General features: G+C 38.8%; 1 protein-coding gene across 2 annotated transcripts in view; it reads left to right on the top strand.

The window, feature by feature from the left end:
* asphd2 (aspartate beta-hydroxylase domain containing 2) overlaps positions 1-26176 on the top strand; it is a 153500-nt gene that overhangs the window by 39557 nt on the left and 87767 nt on the right. The window lies entirely within an intron of this gene.

Raw genomic sequence — 26176 nt, 5'->3', positions numbered from 1 at the left:
CAAAAGGTAGAGGGGAGATCATATGCTTCCACTCCAGGTCTTGCATCTGGATCAAAAGGTAGAAGGAGATCATATGCTTTCACTCCAGGTGAAGGGTCCCACATTGAAGTATCAGTCATCTATTTCCATCTGCTTGACTTGCCTGTTTTCCTGACCCCCTTGTTATAAATTCTGGGCTGACGCATTGGGACTCATTCAGGATCAGTATTTATCTCGTCTGCTCATTACCAATTTCTGGTTGTGAGAACTTACCATGTACAAGCCAGCTACTATATAGTGTAGCAACTTCCTCTCGTTAGTAAAGGTTAATTGAATTCAGGAGGCTAGTGGTCATGTAATTGTAATAATGCAGCTCTGGTCTTCCGTGAATAAAGTGTTGGAGCGATTTACCAGGGTCACCATCTAGTCTGGGTATTCTGAAGTGCCTTATGCTACCTATTACAAAGATATAGAACTACTTGCATTCATTTTAAGAGAATTAGAATATGAAAACAAGGATATAATACTGAGGCTTTATAAGGCATTGGTTCAACCACACGGAGCATTGTTAACAGTTTTGGGCCCCTTATCTGAAAAATAGATGTGCTGGCATTGGAGAGGGTTCAGAGAAGGTGCACAAGAATGATCCTGGGAATGAAAGGGTTAATCTGTAGAGAGCTTAAGGCCCTGCGCCTTTACTCACTGGAGTTTAGAAAAATGCAGGCGGGATCTCATTGAAACCTATTGAGTATTGAAAGGCCCAGATAGGGGGGACATGAAGAGGATGTTTCCTATAGTGGAGGAGTCTGGGACCTGAGGTCATAATCTCAGAGGAACATCCATTTAGAACAGAGATGAGGAGGAATTTCTTTAGCCAGATGGTGGGGATTCTATGGAATTCATTGTCACGGACAGCAGTGGAAACCAAGTCATTGGGTATATTTAAAGCAGAGAAGGTTGATAGGTTCTTGATTAGTAAAAGTGTCAAAGGTTACGGAGTGTTAGTAGGAGAATGGGGTTGAGAGGGATAATAAATCAGTCATGATGGAATGGATCAGACTCAATAGGTCGAATGGCCTAATTCGGCTCCCATGTCTTATGATCTCATGGGCTTTGTTTCTTGTTTGTTGATATATGTTTATACCTTTGCTTAAAGAATAATGTTCGTAATGTAATTGTCACAATTTATAAAATAATAGTCTTGAAAATGAGTACCAAATAGTTATATCATTGGTAGACACGTTCAGAACAAAATATCAGGTGAAAGTCATTCAATAATTTGCGTGACAGCAAATTTGAAGGGATTTATGCTAGAAACAAGAAGCTGGTGTGTTCAGTAGCTCACTGAGTTAATGTTTTATACAGTGATCTACTAAATAATAGCGATCAGGAGCTTAATTGACACTCCATCTTAACGTTAACCTGTTCCACCATCCAGTACTTGGTGATGAACAACCTCGACCTGCTGCAGTTCATGCCATCGCCTCAGGGACGACTCGGGATAGCAGCTGGAACAACACTGCACCCTATAATCTTGTTTTTAAGAAGTACAAAGAACAAATGGATGACAGATGAAATCAAAAATCTAATGGAAGAAAGCAAATCCTATAGCATATGAGTCCTTAGATAAAAAAAAGTTAAAAGCTTATGTCAAAAAGCCAAAGAAGAATGGTTAAACCAGGAATATGAGCAACTAGAAAGAATCCCTATTACTGATCCAAAAAAGTTACATCAACAAATCAAGAATATCACTGGTAAAAAGCTCCTCTGTTCTTCAGGTGGATGTTTGAAAGCAAAGGACAGTACCATTATCATGGAAAAAGATGAGATTATGAACAGATGTACTGAGTATATTCAGGAATTTTTTTAAAGATGATCAAGGCGAAAAACCAGAAATTAAGAAAAGCATTAAAGGTCCAAGTATTTTAAAATCTGAAGTTCGTAATGCAATAAATAAGATGAAGAAAGGAAAGGTCCTGATGAATTAGTAATAGAACAAATTATCACCCTTGAAGATTATGGAATTGAAAAACTTACTGATTTAATCAATGACATTTATGAGACTGGAATAATACCAGAAGAGATGAAAAAAATCTATATTTATCACTCTTCCTAAGAAACCTGGAGCAATAGAATATGAATTACATAGGACCATAAGTTTAATGAGTCATATCACCAAGATACTTCTAAGAATTTTGATGACAAGAGCTAAAAGTAAGATACAAGCTGAAATAGGTGATGAACAATGTGGTTTTGTGAAAGACAAAGGTACAAGAAATGGGATACAGTTGGCCCTCCTTATCCATGGGGGACTGGTTCCAGGACCCCCCCCCCCCCCCCGTGGATACCAAAAAATGCGGATCCACAAGTCCCTTATATAAAATGGCATAGTATTTGCATATAACCTACGCACATCCTCCTGTATACTTTAAATCATCTCTAGATTACTTGTAATACCTAATACAATGTAAATGCTATGTAAATAGTTGTTATGCTGTATTGTTTAGGGAATAATGACAATTAAAAAAAGCCTACACACGTTCAGTACAGACACAACCATTGTAGCTCTTCTGGGATTCTCCCGTGATCTTTAAGTTCTTGAGGCTGTAGCGCTTTACATAGCTAGCTAGCCATCTCTTACTAGCCTTAAACTCCTTCCTCCTGCTCACAACACAAGACTCAAGGTGAACAATGCTCAAACAACGAGTGCTGGAGAGAGAACTTCCGGGTTTTCCCGATTCGCAGTTGGTTGAATGTGTATAGTGAAACAATATTACAAAACATAAGAGTAATTGGGAATCAAAATTGGCTGTGAAAACATCAGTAATTTCAGATATGCTGGTGACACTGTGTTAATTGCAAGTACGGAGGAAGAAGTACAAAACTTAATTGATATAGTTGTTGAAGAAAGTGCAAAAATGGGTCTGTCTATCAATTGCAAAAAGACAGATCCAAAAAGGAGAATCCTATCTGCAGGCTGAGAATAAATGGGGAAGACATAAAACAAGTACAGAACTTTTGCTACTTAGGAAGCTGGATGACATCAGATGGCAGATGCGACATGGGCATCAAAAAAGAATAGGGATGACAAAAGAGAATGAAGAGTATACTGAGCAATGCTAAACTAGGCACAACAACCCGCTCAGAGTACCGAAATGTTACATTTATCCAGTTATGTTATATGGCTCAGAATGTTGGGCAATATCTAGTAACATGAGGAAACTAATTGAAGCAGCAGAGATGTGGTTTTTGAGGAGGATGCAAAGAATATCATGGACAAAATGAATATTGAGCGATGATGTCATGAACGGAGCAAGCACAAAAAGAGAAATAATGTATGAGATTATGAAAAGGCAACGTAACTTCATTGGACATGTGATTAGGAAAGAGGAGTTAGAATGCACGGTAATTATGGGAAAGATTGAATGGAAGAAAGCAAGTGGAAGGCAAAGACAAATGATGATGGAGACAGCAGCCACAGAACTGGAAATGAATACCAATGAATTGATCCACTTGACCTGAAACAGGAGTGTGTGGGCCATGGTAGTCAAAGCTCATCTGATGATGATGATGACTCATGTTAGGGTGAAGAGGGCAACCTTGGCCAATATGGATTCTTGAAAGGAAATTAGTGATGTCAGATGAGTATAAGTTTGAAGTTAGTTGAAAGGACTGCTAAAATCTCTGATGTGGGTGAAGTAGCAAAAGGCAGTTCCTATGAGACCTGCTGTTCAGCACTCGAGTTGGAGGATATTGGCTAAAACGTGCTACTTGTTTACAGTTATTCACTTTCTGTGCCAGCAGTCCTATCACTGTTTAAGTGAAATACAAAGGAAGACATTGCAGCCAGACCTTGTGAAAATGTTGCTCATATCACAAACCTGCAGCAGTCTGAATCTGTCCCTTCCTACTCTGAGAACTGCCATCAGGAAATGCATTCTGTAGTATTGGCTGTCCTGTTTAATTACACCAATGGGAAATGATCTGAGAGGTGAGTGGCAGTCCAATAATCTTAACCTGCCTAACCTCAGTTGAGCTTTCCCAGGAGATCATTACCAATATATTATTTAATTTTAGATACTGCCTGATAACAGGCCCTTCCAGTCCAACAAGCCCATGCTGCCCAATTACACACGTGATCAATGACTAACCCGTACGTCTTTGGACTGTGGGAGGAAACCGGACTCCCCCATGCTGCCCAATTACACACGTGATCAATGAATAACCCATACGTCTTTGGACTATGGAAGGAAACCGGAGTACCTGGAGCCACGGAGAGAAAGTACGAACTCCTTACAGTGGTGGATTGCTGGCACTGTAATAGTTTTACATTAACCACTGCACTACCTGGGTTGTGACACTCTGCCTCTCTCTTTATCTTCCGTATCCCACTTTATTTTACATATCTGCTACTTTGTAACCCATTTTTAACCTTTTCTATCTCTTTTATCAAATCTTCTTTGACTTGATCTTCCTAAACCTTTCTTATCCATCCTCGTGCATAGTCCTTTGTGCAGGTGCTGTGTCTGTCAGTAGGCTGTTACTATATGTTTATTTTCTTTCTGGACATTTTCTTTCCTCTCCATCTTCAGTCTATATCATTCTATATCTTTCTTTTCTCATGATGTTTGAACTGGATGCAGTTGCTTCTTCATCTATGTGCACATTCCTGTGTCCCCCTCCCTCATTTTCTCATAACCTGTGCCACCTCAACTCTTTTATCCTCTGGTGTCACCATCTTGCCTTCCTCTCTTTGTAGAAGAATATGTCCATTTGTGTGCTCCTCTGTTTTTTCTTTTTTGCTCTCATCTTCTTGTATTCCTTCAGGGTTTTATTTTCTTTAAAGATGCAGCACAGTAACCAGCCCTTCCAGCTCGACATGCCCCTGTTGCTCAATTACAGCCAAGTGACCAATTAACCCACCCTCCCGTATGGTGAAGGGGAGAATGTAGAAACTCCTTTCAGACAGCAGTAGGAATTGAACCTGGATCATTGGGCCTGTAATAGTGTTATGTTAAGCACTATGCATGAGGTTCTTTCTTTTGTTTTCCTCTTTATATTCACAGTGTATGTATCCTTCCATCCCCATTCATTCACCTACATTCCTTTTATCCTCTGTCTTTTACCCTCTTTCTACTCACATTCCATGTATCCTTCCATCCCATTCATTCACTTACATTCCTTTTACCCTCTGTGTCACTGGGTTTGGGGTTCTCATGTTTCTGTCATTCATTCTATGGGGTTTCTTGTTTTGTGGATGTCCATGAACAGTAAGAATTTCGGGTTGTATAGTGGATACATTCTCTGATATTAAACTGAACCATTGATTTCTCTCATTCTCCTTTGCTCTTTGCTTTCTTCTCTGTTCAACCTCTAATTTATTTACTTCTCTTGTTGTCAGTAATAGTTAAAATTAACCTGGCCATTCTGCATCAACTGTGCAGTGGCAATAATTTATTGCCATTAGTTCAGCAAAAATGCTTGCATTTTATTCCGCATATTTTCAAATGACAGAAGGAATCTGTTTGCCACATCGAGTAATGCCTGGTTACATAATCCCTCTTCTGCTGTTTGTTTTGCCTGTAACTGATTCCCTTTCTCGTGCCAGTCTGTGATTCTCTTGCCACCCACCTACACTAGATGCAATTTGCAGACACAGTTTTGGGATGTGGGAGGAAACGAAGCATGGATTCACAGAGAGAATGTGTAACCTCAAACTGAGTTGAATTTATTATCTTATACATAAGTCAAGTGAGGCCAAGGTGCAATGAAAAGCTTCACCCAGATAGTACAAGTATTTCTGGGGTTGTGTGATGACAGCACTAACTATGCTACCTCATGAGGTTTTCGGCCCCTTATCCTAAAGAAGAATATGCTGGCAGTGGAACGGGTCCAAAGGAGGTTCACGAGAATGATCCTGGGAGTGAAAGGATTAATGAATGAGGAACTTTTGATGGTTCTGGGCCTGTACTCACTATAGTTTAATAAAATGAGGGGGGAACCTCGTTGAAACCTATCAAATATTGAAAAGTCTAGATAGAGTGGATGTGGAGATGATGTTTCCTACAGTGGGGGAGTCTAGCACCAGGAGCCACAGTCTCAGAATACATGGGCATTCCTTTAGAACAGAGATGAGGAGGAATTCTTAAGCCAGAGAGTAGTGTATCTGTGGAATTCATTGTCATGAACGGCTGTGGGGGCCAAATCATTGGGTATGTTTAAAGTGGAGGTTGATAGATTCTTGATTCATAAAGTCGTCAAAGGTTACAGGGAGAAGGAAGGAGAATGGGGTTGAGAGGGGTAATAAAGCAGCCATGATGGAATGGCCAAGTGGCTTATTTCTGCTCTTGTGATCTTATGGTTGCAAAGATAGATCTGCAGTACAAGTTACCATAGAAAACAAAAGTGGACCCAATGATCTCAAAAGACCATGGCATTAGAACAACGAGATAAGCATTTTGAATACTGAATAACTATTCTGATGTAACATGTAAAATAAATAAGATTATTTATAATAAATGTTTACAGTTATGTAAGGTGTGCAGAATTGTGTTTGAAGCACACACAGAATTGTTCACTCCAGATGATTTCAGTTTTCAGTACGTACAGGCTCCCTACAACATACTCTACATTTGCTCCAACCCTTCAAGTTTTTTGTTTTGTAAGGCAAAACAATCTGTGTTTTCAGACATGAGTACTTTGTCATTCAGTTAGAGCAGGGTTTCCCAACTTCAGGTCAACAGACCCCTTGCTTACTGGTATTGGTCCACTGGGAACCCCTGAGTTAGAGCATGTACTCCCATCTACATCTTTGTGCTCCCATCTACTCACCTTGGTTTTTGTTACCTTGTTACCCTTGTCTAACTGAATCCTCTCCCTCATCCAGAAATTTTCATTTGACTTAATCTCCACTGATATTAACAAAAATTCTACATTTTCATTACACTATGTTTAATCACCCTTCAACTGCTTAGCTTTAATTCTGAGCTTTGTTCACTTTTGTTTATGAACCTCTCACCAAAGGAAGTAGTCTTTATCAACCATATCAAAACTTGTTCATACTGAGCACTTCAGTGGATTTCCCCCCACCCCCTGAACCTTTATACTCCGTTAATGCAAACTGCCATTGGTCTCATTCATACCTTTTCAGGCTGATGATCATTCTGGTGAATCTGCACTGCACTTTGTCCAGGGCTAATACTTCAGAATCAGGTTTATTATCACTGACATATTTCCTGAAATACAGTGCAATGCATTAAAAACTTCCTGTAAGTTACAGTAAAGTATATATAAAATAGTGCAAAGCGAGAGCAAAATCACAAGTCATGGACTGAACAGTGATCTGATTGCTGAGGGGAAGAAACTGTTCCTAAAATGTTGAGTGCACTTCTTCAGGCTCCTGTACCTCCTACATTGTCATAGTAATGAGAAGAGGCAATAATAAATACATCCTCCCTGAGCAGCACTGCACAGGCATGAATCTCCATAGATGGGATCTAACAAGAGCTCTGTCCAGCAGTAACGATGTCCTTTGGCTTCTAACCCTCTAGTAAAAAGGTACAATGTTGGGCAAGCTATTTATTTCTGTCTATAAAGCTATTTATAGGCCAGCACTTGATTTCTGTACTATAGCTCCTTATATCTTTGTGCATATTCACCTACTTAGCATTTTTATATAATACTTTGACCAACCTTCCTTCTGTACAGAACGAATAAATTCTTAGTTTCCTACATTAAATAATATTTGCCTCAGGAACTTCGTTTCTTGATCTAATTTAGTCAATACCCATCTCCTGCATCCATCTTTAGAATTATTTGGTGTGCTCAGCAGTCACAGATTTCTCTTCTGTCAAAGCTACTGGTGAAAATTCCAGTACATCCTTGATTTCAGAGAACATCCCAAATAATCCTACTTCAACTCGACCTCTATTCTAACCAATCTCCTAAATAACCTAATAAAATAAACTGTTGCAGATGATAGAAATCAAGATGTAAGAGCAGAATTAGACCATTTAGCCTGTCGAGTCTGTACTTCCATTCAATTGTGGCTGCTTGATTTTCCCTCTCAACCCCATTTTCCTGTCTCCTTCCCTTAATTTTTGACAGCCTTATTAATCAAGAAACTATCAACCTTCACTTAAAAATACACCCAATGACTTGGCCTCCACAGCCGTCTCTGGCAATGAATTCCACAGATTCATCACCCTCTGGCTAAAGAAATTCCTCCTCATCTGAATGGATGTTCCTCCATTCTGAGGTTGTGCCCACTGGTGCTAGACCCCCCCCCCCCCACTATAGGAAACATTCACTCTATCTGGGTCTTTCAATATTCAATAGGTTTCAGTGAGATCCCTCCTCATTTTTCCAAAATCCTGTGAGTACAGGCCCAGAGCCTCCAAAAACTTCTCTTATGTTAACCCTTTTCCTCTGGGATCATTCTTGTGATCCTCCGTTGGACCGTCTCCAGTGCCAGCAGACCCTTTCTCAGATAAAGAGACAAAACCACTCATAAACCACTCAGCTTTGGAAAGCGGCCAGTGAAGGAGTGGAGATTTGAGGCTTTGACGAGAAGAGGCGGTGGACGAGCTTGTTCCCAGTTAGTCTTTACAATGCCTCCTGAGACGGTGATGTGCCTCTCCTGTGAGATGTGGCAGTCTTGGGGGAACTCCCCTCTCCTGCAGAGTCACATCTACCAGAAGTGCATGCGGCTGGGCAATCTGGAAGACTGTGTGAGGAATCTGGAGTAGCAGCTGGATGACCTTCAACTCATAAGAATGAGGCAGTCGGGGGGGCACCACGTGATGACGTAGGGTCGAGACGTTGAGAATCCAGCTCCCTCGTAAAAAGTATTGAAATAGGGTTTAAGTGAAGAAGAGTTAACAAATACCTACTAGAAACTATTTATAAGCAACTCAGGATTATTTTTAGATATGGCTCCAAAACCGAAAAAAAAGAAAGCTACTACTTCGAAGACTGCGCAAGTCGGCGGGGAAAAAGGCCTAACCGTCTCGGCGAAGCCTCGTACTCAAATTGGATCTCCTCCTGGAGAAGTGCATGGCACTTCTGATGGTGCGGGACAGGAAGTTGCGGCAATGTCAGCAGTCTCTAAGAAGAAACGGCAAGAACAACGCATGTGCGAAGAAACAAGTATGCATGAACAGATATTAACAAAACTACAAATCCCAACTACAGCTGGAAGTGAAATTGGAAGTGAATTGGAAGTGGAATCAGATTCTTTGGGAAACACAGATGAAGAAGAAGGAGAGGAAAAGGAGGAGATTAAAGGAGACATAAGAGATATCCTGATATATATGATAAATTAATTAAAAGCTATAAGAACAGATATAAGAAGGATGCAGATTACATTCGATAATGTGGAAAAACAAAAGAAGATGGATAATAAAGTTAAAGAGATGGAAGTAAAAATGGAAGAAAACACTGAATGAATAGATAAAATAGAAGACAATAATCTTGCCTGGACAACAGAAAGAAAACGGATGTTGGAAAAAATAGATGCGCTTGAAAACTCTAGTAGACAAAATAATATTAAAATCGTTGGTCTTATAGAAGGTACAGAGGGAGAAAATCCAATAAAATTCTTCCAAGAATGGATTCCGAAAATTTTGGAAATGAAAGAAGGAAGTCAAGTAATTGAAATTGAAAGAGTACACAGAGCTTTAAGACCAAAACCTCAACAAGATCAAAATCCAAGATCAATTTTGATCAAATGCTTAAGGTACCAAGATAAAGAAATGATCTTGAAGGCAGCTACTCAAGGTGCTAAAAAGAGAAATGGGCCATTGATGATAGAAGGGGAAAAGAGTTTTTTTTTTATCCAGACATAAGTTACGATCTTCTGAAGAGGCGGAAGGAGTTTAATTATTATGAATGATTAATTTACTTAATTTTTAAAGTTTTAATGTTAATGGACTTAATGGACCTGTGAAAAGAAAAAGAGTTTTAACACATATTAAGAAAATGAAAGGAGATATAGCTTTTCTACAAGAAACACATTTAACAGAAACAGAACATAAGAAATTAAAGAGAGATTGGGTTGGAAATGTCATTGCAGCTTCATTTAATTCAAAATCGAGAGGAGTTGCAATTTTGGTTAATAAAACTTTACCAATTAAAATACAAAATGTAGTAATTGATTCTGTGGGGAGATATGTGATTATACATTGTCAAATTTTTTCAGAATTATGGACTCTTATGAACATTTATGCACCAAATGAAAATGTTGCAAAATTCATACAAGAAGTTTTTTTGAACTTGGCTGATGCACATGATAAAATATTAATAGGTGGAGACTTTAATTTTTGTTTAGATCCAGTTTTGGATAGGTCAACTAAAGTTGCTACAAAATCAAAAGTAATAAAACTAACTTTATCATTAATGTAAGATTTAAACCTGATTGATGTATGGAGAAAAATTAATCCAAGAGAAAGAGACTATTCATTTTATTCAAATAGACATAAAACTTACTCAAGGATTGATTTTTTTTATTATCAAAAAATATTCAGGATAGAGTGAAAAGTGTGGAATATAAAGCAAGAATACTGTCAGATCATTCCCCCTTGATAATGACAATGATAATGATGGATAAGGAGGAATCGATCTATAGATGGAGATTTAATTCAATGATAGATAGATAGATAGATAGATAGATACTTTATTCATCCCCATGGGGAAATTCAACTTTTTCCAATGTCCCATACACTTGTTGTAGCAAAACTAATTACATACAATACTTAACTCAGTAAAAAATATGATATGCATCTAAATCACAATCTCAAAAAGCATTAATAATAGCTTTTAAAAAGTTCTTAAGTCCTGGCGGTAGAATTGTAAAGCCTAATGGCATAAATGTTATTAAAACGTCAAGATTTTTGTGATTTTATGAAAAAAGATTCAATTTTTTTTGGATATAAATTTACATTCAGTTGAGGATAAAATTGTATTATGGGAAGCGATGAAAGCATATTTAAGGGGTCAGATTATAAGTTATACATCTAAAATTAAGAAGGAATACATGGCAGAAATAGATCAATTGGAAAAAGATATCATAAAGTTAGAAAAAGAATCTCAAAGATATATGACAGAAGAAAAACGAAGACAACTTGTTAATAAAAAATTACAATATAATACACTCCAGACATATCGTACAGAAAAAGTAATTATGAGAACTAAACAGAAATATTATGAATTAGGTGAAAGATCACATAAGATTCTTGCTTGGCAGCTGAAAACAGAACAGGCTTCTAAAACAATAAATGCAATGAGAACAAGTGCAAATAAGGTTACTTATAAACCTTTAGAAATTAATGAAACTTTAAAAATTTTTTATACTGAACTATATCAATCAGAATCACAAAATAAGATTGCTGAGATAGATAAATTTTTATCACAAATAACCCTTCCAAAATTAAATTTGGAAGAACAGAAAGGATTAGATATGCCCTTTACATTAAAAGAGGTTGAAGAAGCTTTAGGATCACTTCAGAGTAATAAATCCCCAGAAGAAGATGGTTTTCCTCCTGAATTTTATAAAAAAATTTAAAGATTTATTAATTCCTCCTTTTATGGACTTAATATATCAAGTGGAAAGAATGCATAAACTCCCACAGTCTTTTTTAACAGCGATCATAACTGTATTGCCAAAAAAAGATAGAGATCCTTTAAAACCAACATCATATAGGCCTATTTCTTTGTTGAATACAGATTATAAAATAATAACAAAAATTTTATCTAATAGAATATCTAAATATTGACCAAAATTAATACATATGGATCAAACAGGTTTTGTTAAAAACAATCAATCAGTGGATAATATAACCCGGTTACTTAGTATAATTCATTTGGCACAAAAAAGAGAGGAAATGAGTGTGGCAGTTGCTTTGGATGCAGAAAAAGCATTTGATAGATTGGAATGGGATTTTTTATTTAAGGTATTGGAAAAATATGAGTTAGGAAAATCTTTTATACAATGGATTAAAACCTTAAATACTAATCCTCAAGCTAAAGTAGTTACAAATGGTCAGATTTCAACACCATTTTGCTTAACGAGGTCAACCAGACAAGGCTACCCATTATCACCTGCTTTATTTGTATCGGCAATAGAACCTTTAGCTGAATTAATTAGAACAGATTCAGACATTGGGGGCTTTAGAGTTAATCAAGAAGAATATAAGATTAATTTATTTGCTGATGATGTTTTGATTTATTTAACAAACCCATTGCAATCTTTGCAAAGACTATCTTTTAGATTGGAAGAATATGGGAAAGTATCAGGGTATAAAGTAAATAGGGATAAAAGTGAAATTTTACCCCTTACCAAAGGAAATTATAATCAATGTCAATTAGTAACTCAATTTCGATGGTCAATAAATGGGATAACATATTTAGGTATGAGAGTTGATAATGATGTAAAAAATTTATATAAACAAAATTATTTGCCATTATTAAAAAAAAGAGGATCTTGATAAATGGATGATGTTACCAATAACATTAATAGGTAGAGTTAATGCTGTAAAAATGAATATATTTCCTAGATTGCAATATTTATTCCAAACTTTACCAATACAATTGCCTCAGAAGTTTTTTCAAGAACTGAATAAATATGTAAGGAAATTTCTTTGGAAAGGAAAGATGTCAAGAATATCATTGGAAAAATTGACATGTAAATTTGATTTAGGAGGGTTACAACTTCCAAATTTTAAGAATTATTATAAAGCAAATCAACTTAGATTTATTCCGTCTTTTTTTGATGAAGAAAAACCGGCATGGATTAGAATAGAATTAGATAAGATAGGAGAAAACATACCAGAAGATTTTATATATAAATGGGATTCCAAATGGATACGGAAAAAAAAAAGAATCTCCTATATTAAGACACTTGATTGATTTATGGAATAAGGTAAATATGGACGATGAGATAAAGAAATCTTTATTAGCAAAAAGAACTTTAATTCAAAATAGGCTTATTCCTTTTACAATGGATAATAAACTTTTACATAATTGGTTCCAAAAGGGGATTAAATATATAGGTGATTGTTTTGAAGGAGGTATATTGATGTCGTTTGATCAATTAAAAAATAAATATAAAATATCAAACAACTCTCTTTTCTGTTATTTTCAATTAAAGGCTTATTTACGAGAAAAGCTGGGTCAAACAATGTTGATGCCAAAACCTAATGAAATAGAAATATTAATTCAAAAAGGAAAAATTTAAAAATTTACATCCTGTATGTACAATTTGATTCAAAAACAGACAATTAAATCAGGAATTCATAAATCAAGAAAAAAATGGGAATCTGATCTGAATATTAAAATTGATGGAAATTGATTTTTTTCATCAGTTATATATAACACCACAGAAAATAAATAGACTAAATTCAAATATGTCTGACCAATGTTTTCAATGTAATCAAGAAATTGGTACTTTTTTACATTCTACTTGGTCTTGTTTTAAAATTCAATCATTTTGGATAAATCTAAGACTTTTATTGGAACAAATTACTGGAGTACAACTCCCACGTAGTCCAATATTATTTTTATTAGGAGACATTGAAGGGACAATACCGAAACTTAAATTGAATAAGTATCAGAAAAAATTTATAAAAATTGCATTGGCAGTAGCCAAAAAAGTTATCGCAGTTACTTGGAAATCTGATTTATATTTAACTATGGATCGTTGGAATAATGAAATATATAGTTGTATTCCACTTGAAAAAATTACATACAATCTAAGAAATGAATATGATATATTTTTGAAAATTTGGCTCCCATACCTACAAAAGATAGGATTAAATACATAGGTCCTTTGAAGATAAAATTATAAAGTAATTGGGGAAAGTAAAAATTAAAATTAAAATTATTTTGAACTCCATGGAGCATGTGGGGATCCTCCGATATCCAGGCAATCTTTCTCTTCTTTCTTTCTTTCTTTCTTTTCTTTCTTTAGATAAGGGTTAAGGGGAAGGGGGGAGGGTTAATATTATTTTTTCTCTCTCTTACTATCTTATCATTACATTTATTCTTTGTAATTTTCTAAAAATTTAATAAATAAATAAAAAGAATGAGGCAATCATAGATGAGAGCTACAGGGAGGTAGTCATACCTAGGCTGCCTGAAGCGGGTCGTTGGGTGACAGTCAGAGGGGAGAAAGCAAAGGAGAGGAGAGGTAGTGCAGAGCACCCCGTAGCCATTCCCCTGAATAATAAGTTTACTGTCCTGGATAATGTTGGCGGGGATGACCAACCAGCTGTGAGCCATGGTGGCAGGGCCTCTGGCACTGAGTCTGACCCTGTGGTGCAGAAGGGTGGGACAGAGAATTGGAGAACTGTCGTCATTAGAGACTCTAGTCAGGGGAGCAGATAGGAGATTCTGTGGATGTGAGAAGGACACCCTCCTGGGTGCCAGGGTCCAGGATGTCTCTGACCAGGTGCACAACATCCTGGTATGAGAGGGAAAGCAACCAGAAGTCATGATACATGTTGGTACCAACGACATAGGCAGGAAGAGGGATGAAGTCCTGAAGTGTGAGTTTCAGGAACTAGGCAGAAGGCTGAAGAACAGGACCTCAAGGGTGGCGTTCTCAGGATTGCTGCGTGGAATCCTGGATCTCAGGATCGCTACGTGATAGCGATGGTAGGAATTGGAGGAGATGGCAGTTGAATGCGTGGCTGAGGAGTTGGTGCAGGGGGCAGGGTTTTAGATTTTTGAACCATTGGGATCTCTTCTGGGGAAGGTGGGACCTGTACAGATTGGATGGGTTGCACCTGAACTCGAGGGGGATCAATATCTTTGCAGGTAGGTTTGCAAACATGGTTCGGGAGGGTTTAAACTAATTTGCAAGGGGGATGGGACCCGGAGCGATAGAGCAGTGAAAGGAGTGCATGGAGTAAAGCCAGATCTAACATATAGAGAGGCTTTGAGGAAAGAGAAGCAGAATGAAGGGTAGTAAGGTAGAAGGGCTAAAGTGTATGTACTTCAATGCAAGAAGTATCAGGAACAAAGGTGATGAACTGAGAGCTTGGATATATACATGGAATTATGATGTAGTGGCCATTACAGAGACTTAGCTGGCACCAGGGCAGGAATGGATTCTCAATATTCCTGGATTTCAGTGCTTTAAAAGGGATAGAGAGGTGGGGAAGGGGAGGAGGGGTGGCATTACTGATCAGGGATACTATTACAGCTACAGAAAGGGTGGGTAATGTAGCAGGACTTGGAAGTCAGGAACAGGAAGTGAGCAGTTACTCTACTGGGGGTATTCTATAGGCCCCCTGGTAGCAGCAGAGATACCGAGGAGCAGATTGGGAGGCAGATTTTGGAAAAGTGCAAAAATAACAGGGTTGTTATCATGGGTGACTTTAACTTCCCTAATATTGATTGGCACCTGATTAGTTCCAAGGGTTTGGATGGAGCAGAGTTTGTTAAGTGTGTCCAGGACGGATTCCTGTCACAGTATCTAGGGGGAATGCCATACTAGATCTAGTATTGGGTAACAAACTGGGTCAGGTCACAGATCTCTCAGTGGGTGAGCATCTGGGGGACAGTGACTACTGCTCACTGGCCTTTAGCATTATCATGGAAAAGGATAGAATGAGAGAGGACAGGTAAATTTTTAATTGGGGAAGGACAAATTATGAGGCTATAAGGCTAGAACTTGTGGGTGTGAATTGGGATGATGTTTTTGCAGGGAAATGTACTATGGACATGTGGTCATTGTTTAAGGATCTCTTGCAGGATGTTAGAGATAAATTTGTCCCAGTGAGGAAGATAAGGAATGGTAGGGTGAAGGAACCATGGGTGACAAGTGAGGTGGAAAATCTAGTCAGGTGGAAGAATGCAGCATACATGAGGTTTATGAAGCAAGGATCAGATGGGTCTATTGAGGAATATAGGGTAGCAAGAAAGGAGCTTAAGAAGGGGCTGAGAAGAGCAAGAAATGGGCATGAGAAGGCCTTGGCGAATAGGGTAAGGGAAAACCCCAAGGCATTCTTCAATTATGTGAAGAACAAAAGGATGACAGGAGTGAAGGTAGGACCGATTAGAGATAAAGGTGGTAAGATGTGCCTGGAGGCTGTGGAAGTGAGCGAGGTCCTCAATGAGTACTTCTCTTTGGTATTCACCAATGAGAGGGAACTTGATGACGATGAGGACAATATGAGTGAGGTTGATATTCTGGACCATGTTGTAATTAAGGGAGAGGAGGTGTTGGAGTTGTTAAAATACATTACGATGGATAAGCCCCCAGGACCTGATGGAATATTCCCCAGACTGCTCCACGAGGCGAGGGAAGAGATTGCTGAGCCTCTGGCTAGGATCCTTATGTCCTCGATGTCTACGGGAATGGTACCGGAGGGTTGGAGGGAGGCAAATGTTGTCCCCTTGTTCAAAAAAGGTAGTAGGGATAGTCCAGGTAATTATAGACCAGTGAGCCTTACGTCTGTGGTGAGAAAGATGTTGGAAAAGATTCTTAGAGATAGGATCTATGGGCATTCAGAGAATCATGGTCTGATCAGGGACAGTCAGCATGGCTTTGTGAAGGGCAGATCGTGTCAAACAAGCCTGATAGAGTTCTTTGAGGAGGTGACCAGGCATATAGATGAGGGTAGTGCAGTGGATGTGATCTACATGGATTTTAGTAAGGCATTTGACAAGGTTCCACACAGTAGGCTTATTCAGAAAGTCAGAAGGCATGGGATCCAGGGAAGTTTGGCCAGGTGGATTCAGAATTGGCTTGCCTGCAGAAGGCAGAGGCCATGGTGGAGGGAGTACATTCATATTGGAGTGGTGTCCCACAAGGATCTGTTCTGGGACATCTACTTTTCGTGATTTTTATTAACGACCTGGATGTGGGGGTAGAAGGTTGGGTTGGCAAGTTTGCAGATGACACAAAGGTTGGCGGTGTTGTAGATAGTGTAGAGGATTGTCAAAGATTGCAGAGAGACATTGATAGGATCCAGAAGTGGGCTGAGAAGTGGCAGATGGAGTTCAACCAGGAGAAGTGTGAGGTGGTACACTTTGGAAGGACAAACTCCAAGGCAGAGTACAAAGTAAATGGCAGGATACTTGGTAGTATGGAGGAGCAGAGGGATCTGGGGGTACATATCCACAGATCCCTGTAAGTTGCCTCACAGGTAGATAGGGTAGTTAAGAAAGCTTATGGGGTGTTAGCTTTCATAAGTCGAGGGATAGAGTTTAAGAGTCACAAGGTAATGATGCAGCTCTATAAAACTCTGGTTAGGCCACACTTGTAGTACTGTGTCTAGTTCTGGTCGCCTCACTATAGGAAGGATGTGGAAGCATTGGAAAGGGTACAGAGGAGATTTACCAGGATACTGCCAGGTTTAGAGAGTATGGATTATGATCAGAGATTAAGGGAGCTAGGGCTTTACTCTTTGGAGAGAAGGAGGATGAGAGGAGACATGATAGAGGTGTACAAGACATTGAGAGGAATAGATAGCGTGAACAGCCAGCGCTTCTTCCCCAGGGCACCACTGCTCAATACAAGAGGACATGGCTTTAAGGTAAGGGGAGGGAAGTTCAAGGGGGATATTAGAGGAAGGTTTTTCACTCAGAGAGTGGTTGGTGCGTGGAATGCACTGCCTGAGTCAGTGGTGGAGGCAGATACACTAGTGAAGTTTAAGAGACTACTAGACAGGTATATGGAGGAATTTAAGGTGGGGGTTATATGGGAGGCAGGGTTTGAGGGTCGGCACAGCATTGTGGGCAGAAGGGTTTGTAATGTGCTGTACTATTCTATGTTCTATAATACTCTGAGTGAGATCTGACCAACACCTTATAAAATCTCCGTAATGAAAACAGAAAAATGCTGGAGATTCTGAGCAGTTTAGGCAGTATCTTTTGGCTAATGTTAATGCTTCAATTTGATGAGCTTTTATTAATACAGTTCTGACACCTGACTTGCTTAATATTTTTGGCATTTTAACATTTTGAGATCCTGCCCAAGCCAAAATACTGCTTCCAATTCTGCAGACCTCCACTTCATAATACTTTTTTCTATTGATCTGTGCTCACTCTCCAAACAGTCTAGAAATTACATTTCTCCCCACTCTGTCATTCCCCAGCATCTCATCTGTCTCTTCACCACCCTGTCACACATCATATGTACCCACTACCCTGTCTTTGCCTCACCTGCCCACCATCACCCTGTCACCGTCTCACCTGCCCATCATTACCCTGTCGTCTCACCTGCCCACCATCACCCTGTCGTCTTACCTGCCCATCATCACCCTATCACCGTCTCACCAGCCCACCGTCACCCATTCGTCTCACCTGCCCACCATCACCCTGTCATTGTCTCACATGCCGAGCGTTTTCCCTGGATCCCGTTTATCTCACATGCGCACCATCTCTCCCATCATCCACCTTCTCTAAGGATGTGGGAGAACAGTAGGGTATCCAGGGAAAACCCACATAGTTACAGGGAGAACTTTCAAACTCTATGGAGACACCAACAGAAATGAATCAAACCCAGGTTGTTTGAACAATGATGCAGCAACACTATCTGCTGAGCTACAGGGCTGTTTTATTATTACTACTTAATGGAATTTAGACTTAAACACAAGAAATTCTGCAGATACTGGAAATCTTAAACAACAGACAGAATATATTGGAGAGGGAAAGACGTGCTCGATGACCCACTTTCTGTAGGAATCTGTCTGGGCGTGACACCCTTGTCCATACATCCCTCCCCATTGATCTCCCTTCTGGCACTTAACCCTGCAAGCATGACAAGTCTCCCTACACCTCCCCCCTCCCTTGCTGTCATTCAGGGCCTGAAACAGTCCTTCCAGTTGAAGCAACAATTCACCTGCGAGTCTGTCGCTGTCTACTGCATCCAGAGCTCTCAGTGTAGTCTTCTGTACTTTGGTGATTGAGGTCTCCTCTATCAAGTACCTTTGCTCCGTCTGCCACAACAAACAACAGGATCATCTGGGGCTGCCCATTTCAATTTAGCTTCCCGTTCCCATTTTAAATGGGAATGGCATATCTGGCCATAGCACCCAAACTCAGTCTGGAGGACTAGCATCTCATAAAACGTCTGAGTAGCCTCCAGACTGATGGCATGAACATCGATTTCTCCAACTCTCCTCTCTGGTTGCTCTTCTCTTCCCCTCACCTATCTATCATCTCCGTCAAGTTTATATGTTTTATATTATAGAGTACTGAATAGGCTACTGACCCATTGAGCCGAGCCTTCTAGCAATCCCCCAATTAAATCCTAGCCTAATCACAAGACAATTTACAATAACCAATTAATCTACCAACTGGTAATCTTTGGAATGTGGGTGGAAACCCATGTGGTCACAGGGAGAACGTACATCAGTGGAGGGATTTAAACCAGGATACTGCAAAGTGTACTAACCACTATGCTACCATGCTATAAAGGAATTATAGTTCTCCTCCTCCTCTTTATTCCATGGTCCACTGTCCTTCTTCTTTAGCCTTTTACCTCTTCCACCTACCCCCTTCCCGCTTCTTACTTCAACCCCCACCCCCCATGAGACCATAAAACATAGGAGCAGATTTTGGCCATTCAGCTCATCGAGTCTGCTTCACCGTTCCATCATGACTGATCCAAGATCCCACTCAACTGCATACACCAGGATGATTCTCGCCACATCCTTTGATGCCCTGACCAATCAGGAAACTATCAACTTCCATTTTAAATATACCGACAGACTTGGCCGCAGTCTGTGGCAGAGAATTCCACAGATTCAGTGCATTCTGGCTAAAAGAATTCCTTCTTACCTCTGTTCGAAAAGGTCACCCCTCAATTTTGAGATTGTTCCTTCCAGTTCTGGATACCCCGCCATAGGAAATAACCTCTCCACATCCACCTTATCTAGTCCTTTCAACATTCAGTAGGTTTCAATGAGATCCCCATGCATTCCTCTAATTTCCAGTGAGTACAGGTCCAAAGCTACCAAATGCTCCTCATAGGTTAACCCCTTCATTCCTGAAATCATCCTCATGAACCTCCTCTGGACTCTGTCCAAAGACAACACATTGTTTCTGAGATATGGGGCGCAAAACTGTTGATAATGTTCTAAGTGTGGTTTGACTAGTGTCTTATAAGGGCTCAGCATTATCTCTTTGCTTTTAAGAATAGCAATATCTCCCTCTAGATCAGTGGTTCCCAACCTTTTCTATGCCCCACACCCCTAGGAAATATTTGATTAATGTTCGCACCCCCTACAAAAGTATACCACATTTGAAGATGAAGAAGTCTATTTTCTAATTTTTGAACCACAAATTGATCCACATACAATACTGCGGGTGAACAAATTGAACTTAAAAAATAAGCTTTTAACTCAGTGCATAAAATGCAAATATAAATTGAGCAATTAGATTCTAATTTATTCAGAAAAATTTGTAAACAGTAAAATCAATCCCAAATGTGAATGTAAAATTCAATGACTTCTTTGCTCTTGCTTCTCATTCATGATTCTGTCAAAACGTGGAACTTCCTTGCTGACTGCGATCCGCAGGTCTGCCTGTGGATTCAGGCGATTCCTAGATTTTGTCTTGATTGACAAAAGAGAACTGAATCCAGATTTACACAAGTATTTTGTTGCAAATGGAATGAGGACACGGAGTGCTTTTCCACCAAGTCTTGGGAACATATCCAGTGCTGCACACTAAAACTCCTCCAAAGTCTTGCTTTCAAATTACATTTCAAGAGCTCGATTTGTCCGCAAATCAGTAAGATCTTCCTTCGGCTCTTCATCATCTGACATTTTCTGCAAATTGTAGGAATATGGATTCATGATCCATTCTTCTGAATTCTTCAGGTCTCTAGCAGCAAAATATCCATCAAACGATTCTGACAGCATTTCCAAATGAGCCACAATTTCTTCACGCACAGTAGGAAAATTTGAAAGACTGCCTCTTTCCATCCTTCAACACCAAAGACGTAACTTTTCTTTGAAGGCAGTCAACTTTTCACAAGCCTTCAATATGTTTATCCCTTTTCCTTGAAGAGAAACACTCAGGTCATTCATACGAGTGAAAATATCAACCAAGTAAGCCAGCATTTGGGTGAATTCCTGTGATTCCATTGCCCCAACCAGATCACATTCACACTCTTCCAGAAAATCTTTGATTTCTTCCCGCAGTTCAAAGAAGCGGGTTAAAGCTTGTCCTCGTGACAACCAACAGACTTCTGTGTGGAAAAGCAAAACTGAATGCTCGCTTCCCAGATCCTCACAAAATGATTTGAAGATACGATGGTTCAAAGCACGCCCCCTGATCCAGTTGATGGTCTTCACACAAGTATCAAGGACTTTCTTCAAATTTGGAGGCAGTGTTTCTGATGCCAAAGCATGCCGATGAAGAAAACAATGGGTAACTTGCAAGTCTGGAATCTCCTTTTTCATCAATGCAGAAAAACCAGATTTATTTCTAAACATTGCAGGTGCCCGTCAATGCACACAGAACTAATGACTTTGATATCTAAATCATGTTTGGCAAAAAAAGTCTTTCACCAGCTGCATCACATCCTTTGCAGTTGTTTGTTTTCAGATCTTTATAAAACAGGAAATCTTCCTTCACAGCACCATCATTGACATACCTCACTAATGTGATGAGTTGACTACAAATGGAGACATCAGTTGATTCATCCAGCTGAATAGAGATTTTAAGAGGACTAGCTCTGACATCTGAGATGACTTGGTCCAAAATATCTTCACTCAAACCACTGATTCGGTTGTGAATGACATTATTTGATAGGCACCTGTTCAAATTTTTTTTCTTGCTTCTTTGCCCAGGATAATTGTTGCCATTTCCAGTGCACGTGGCTTGAAATGTATTGGGCTTCTTGGATTTGGCCACTTTGTATGCCACTTAGTATGAAGCAAGAAGTAGTGGGTTTTTTTTAACAATTTTGGAAGAGTTCTTTGTGAATTAAAACGAGCTCTTTTGATTTTCAATGACCCAACATCATGTCCGTCAACACCATGCTTGTTCTTGAAGTGCTCTTGAAGCTTGGATGGTTTCAGATTTGAATTGGAAAACACAACTCTACAAAGAATGCACTGGGGTTTTTGCAAGCCATCATTTCCTGTTGTGCAAGTGAAACCAAAGCACACATAGTCATCATTCCATTTCCTTCTTTTTGACATGATGAAGGGTTAAGGGTAAAGAGAAAAATATGAGCTAATATGAGAAAAACTATCTGACTAAGTCAGGGATGACCGCTTTACTCAACCAGATACGCCTATAGCAAAATATCGTGAGAAGTACACTTTAGAATATTATATTATGATATTATCTGCGGTTACGTCAAGATAAATCGTCAGGTAGAAATGCTATGGGGACGCGACGCGACTTATTAGGCTACTCTCTACTGAATTTACACACCTATTTCCGATGATTACCGGAGATATGAACTCCCATCACACGATTCAAAGTCCTCAGTGCTAACCATGATACCTCCTCAACTAACACAATTCAAAATTATCAACGATTCAAGAAAAAAAATCTTTGAAATTCAAAAACTTCTTTAGTGGATTGAGACAAATACGAATGAATGACTTCAGCTGCTTTTTATCAAAATGCAGCTTTTTTAAATGTTATAATTGAATAATTTACCTACTGTCTGTGGGTTTGGTTTTAACGTTACTCGATGGTTGATTCGGGATGTATAAAGATTTTGGCATTATGAGATGATTTTTAACTCTGAGATGTAACCTTCCAGCTAACATTGATGAGACTCCTCAACTCTGATGTATAACTTCCCAGGTAACACTGATGAGAATCCTCAACGCTGACTCGGGCAGCGGGAGATTGGAGTGTGCTTGGGACAAACGTTACTACCACTTCTCAAGGCACACTGGCAGCTGGCTGAGTGTGACTCGTGACTTGTCACTCAAGGTCACAAGCCACTCTTTGTCTCACCCCCTGAAATACTGTCTCGCACCCCCAGGGGGTGTGGGCACCCCAGGTTGGGAACCCCTGCTCTAGATTACATTCTTTTATAGTAGTTTTCCATATTTTAAGAGTCAATTTCACCCATGGGTTATCAATAGTATTTATGTACCTTTGCAGGTTGTTATCAGCCAAAATTGCTTGTATGGGGATGGGAAGTACCTGCTCCTTAATGTTTTTCAATTGAGCGTCATATGATGCGTTGCACCAACATATCACAGCTCTCAACTGTGCTACAAAATAATAATCTCTAAGAGAAGGCAAGCCCCATCCCCCCCTTTTCCTTTGCTAATTGCAAAGTTTTGAGACGAACTTTAGGCCTTTTACCCTGCCAAATATACCTTGATAGCATCTCGTTCCATTCATTGAATTGATTTTGATTAATCTCTATTGGTAGGGTCTGAAAGAGATATAACACTCTGGGCAGTATATTCATTTTAATAGACTCGATCCTTGAACTGAGACTGAAAAAAGGAATCAGGCTCCATCTTGCCACATCTTCCTTAATTTTTTTTATATAAAGGCTGATAATTACATTCTGATAATTTTGCCAAATCTTTTGGCATAATGATGCCCAAATATTTGAAAGACTCGCTGTGTGCCATGCCCAGGGGTACCGACTTTCAATTTCTTTTGGTGGGCTATAGTAATATGAAAATAATTGGGTTTCATCTGTGTTGATCTTGTATCCTGATAATTGACCATATTGTTCAAAGTCTTGCATCAACTTAGGTAAAGAGTATGTTGGTTGCCCTAGATAGATTAAAATGTCATCCGCATAACAAGCCAATTTATGCTTTGTCCCTTTAATAGTCATTCCCCTGATATCTTTATTTTGTCTGATGTATTGAGCTAATGGTTCCAGATATAACGCGAAGAGTAGTGATGACCATGCACAACCCTGTCTCATGCCCCTTTCTAGGGTAAGACTATTTGATAAATATCCATTTATTTTAATCCTAGCAGTAGGATTGTCATATAGTGTCTGTATAGTTTTAATAATTGTGTCTTGGAAACCAAATCTATGTAAAACTCTGTAAAGAAAATTCCAGTTAACCGAATCAAATGCTTTTTCAATGTCCACGCTTATCACTATTGCTTCGATTTTATTTTTTTGTATATGATCCATAATGTGAAGTGTCCTTTGTATATTGTCTTGAGTCTGGCGTTGTCGTATAAAACCTGTCTGATCGTTATGTATCAGTATGGGTAGAAACTCCTCTAATCGTTTGGCCATGATGGAGGTAAGTAACCTATAACCTAGATTAAGAACGGATATTGGTCTAAATGACCCGCATTCCATTTTATCCTTGCCTTCTTTCGGTATAGCTGAGATTATCACTTCCTTCCAGCTGGGTGGCATTTGTGCCTTTTTTAGAGCCCAGTTCAGTGTGGGGAGTAAAACAGGAATTAACTCATTTTTAAATTCTTTGTACCACTCTGCCATATACCCATTTGATCCTGGTGACTTGCTTAATTTAAGCCTACTAATTGCAGTTTTTAATTCAACTTCAGTTATGTCAGCAGTCATCGTTCTATTTTGTTCTTTGCTTAAAGTGGGTAACTCTAGAGAATTCAAGAAGGTGTCAATTTGGGTTATGCTTCCCCCTGGAACTTTGGAATATAGCGTTTTGTAAAACACTTCAAAAGCTTCTTGAATTTCACTTAGCTTATTTTTTATCATTTTCGTTCTGGGTCCCTAATTCTATGAATTGTATTTTCTGCTATCTTTTTTTTCAGTTTCCACGCCAGTATTTTCATAGATTTCGATCCACTTTCATAATGTCTCTGTTTCAGAAACATTACGTTTTTCCTGATTTCTTGTGTCGCCAAATTATTTATTTCATTCCTAATTCTTTTAATTTCCCCTAATGTATCCTGTACCAAATTCAATTTGTGTTTTTTTCTCTAGTTCCTTCAGCCTATTTTGTAATTCCTCTAATGTTTTATTCCTTATTTTTTTCTTATATGAAGATATTGCTATAATTTTCCCTCTTAAGACCGCCTTCAGAGTATCCCTGGTGAAACCTCTCCATTATCATTGAATTCTAAGTAGAGACCAATTTCTTTTTTTAATTTGTTCCTTAAAGTACGGATCATTGAGTAGACTTGAATTTAGTTTCCAAATAGTATTCTTTGGTTGTAGGTCAAAATCAACAGATAAATATATAGGTGCATGGTCACTTACATCTATTGTCCCAATTCCACAGGTGTTTATTTTGTCTTTGTCTTTTCCAAATGTTATGAAATAGTCTATTCTTGTATATACAGAATGGGGAGCAGAATAATGAGTGTAATCCCTTCTGTCAGGGAAAAGGTCCCTCCATATATCAATTAAACCAACATCCTCAAAAAGTGTATTAACTTCCTTATGTAAAGATTTTGTTTCATAGGTTTTTCTATTGGAAGAGTCTAACTTTGGTTGTAATTGTAAATTTAAGTCTCCCCCACATATCAGGAGACCTTCTGTTTCCGTTACCATAATATCAGTAATTTTCTGAAAGAAACCAATATCACTTCCCGGGTGTGCATATATATTCAACAGAGTAACTAAATTGCCGTCTATATTCCCCCTTACCAGAATATATCTGCCTTCTTTATCTCCCATTTTGAATATTTTTTCAAAATTTAGCTTACTTGAGATAAGAATAGCAACTCCTCTCCTATGTCCTGATTTATATGAAGAGAAAAGCAGATTAGTGAAGCCCATTCTCTTTAGTTTTTTATGCTCATTAAATGAGTTTCCTGTAAATATACTACATGGGCTTGTTCTTTTTTCATTTTGGATAAAATTCTCTTATGTTTGATTGGATTTAATAGTCCATTTACATTAAAAGAAATGAATTTTATCTTGTCCTTAGTCATCTGTATTTATCTGTCAATGTATCATTGAAATTAGAATAAAACTTAATCGATCTAATCCCTGAACAAATAAGAACCAAGAAACTCAAATAATAACAAAATGGCAACGAACGTGTGATTCCAAGGCTGAGGTCTCTAGTAAATGACCCTGCGTTGAGCTAGAGGAAATGTCTAGCTGTGGGGGATAACCCCTCCTACTTGTGAGTTGAGGACCCCCATTGCAGTATTCATAAAAGTCAGTGAACAAATCCATTACACAGAAAAGATTTCCCTGTGTACTCCTCATATATACACACACACACACACACACACACACACACACACACACACACACACACACACACACACACACACACACACACACACACACACA

This window comes from Hemitrygon akajei, chromosome 14 (genome assembly GCF_048418815.1).
Source record: "Hemitrygon akajei chromosome 14, sHemAka1.3, whole genome shotgun sequence".
Classification (NCBI taxonomy): Eukaryota; Metazoa; Chordata; class Chondrichthyes; order Myliobatiformes; family Dasyatidae; genus Hemitrygon; species Hemitrygon akajei.
The sequence above is the reverse complement of the archived record's forward strand: the minus strand, read 5'-3'. Positions and strand labels throughout refer to the sequence as shown.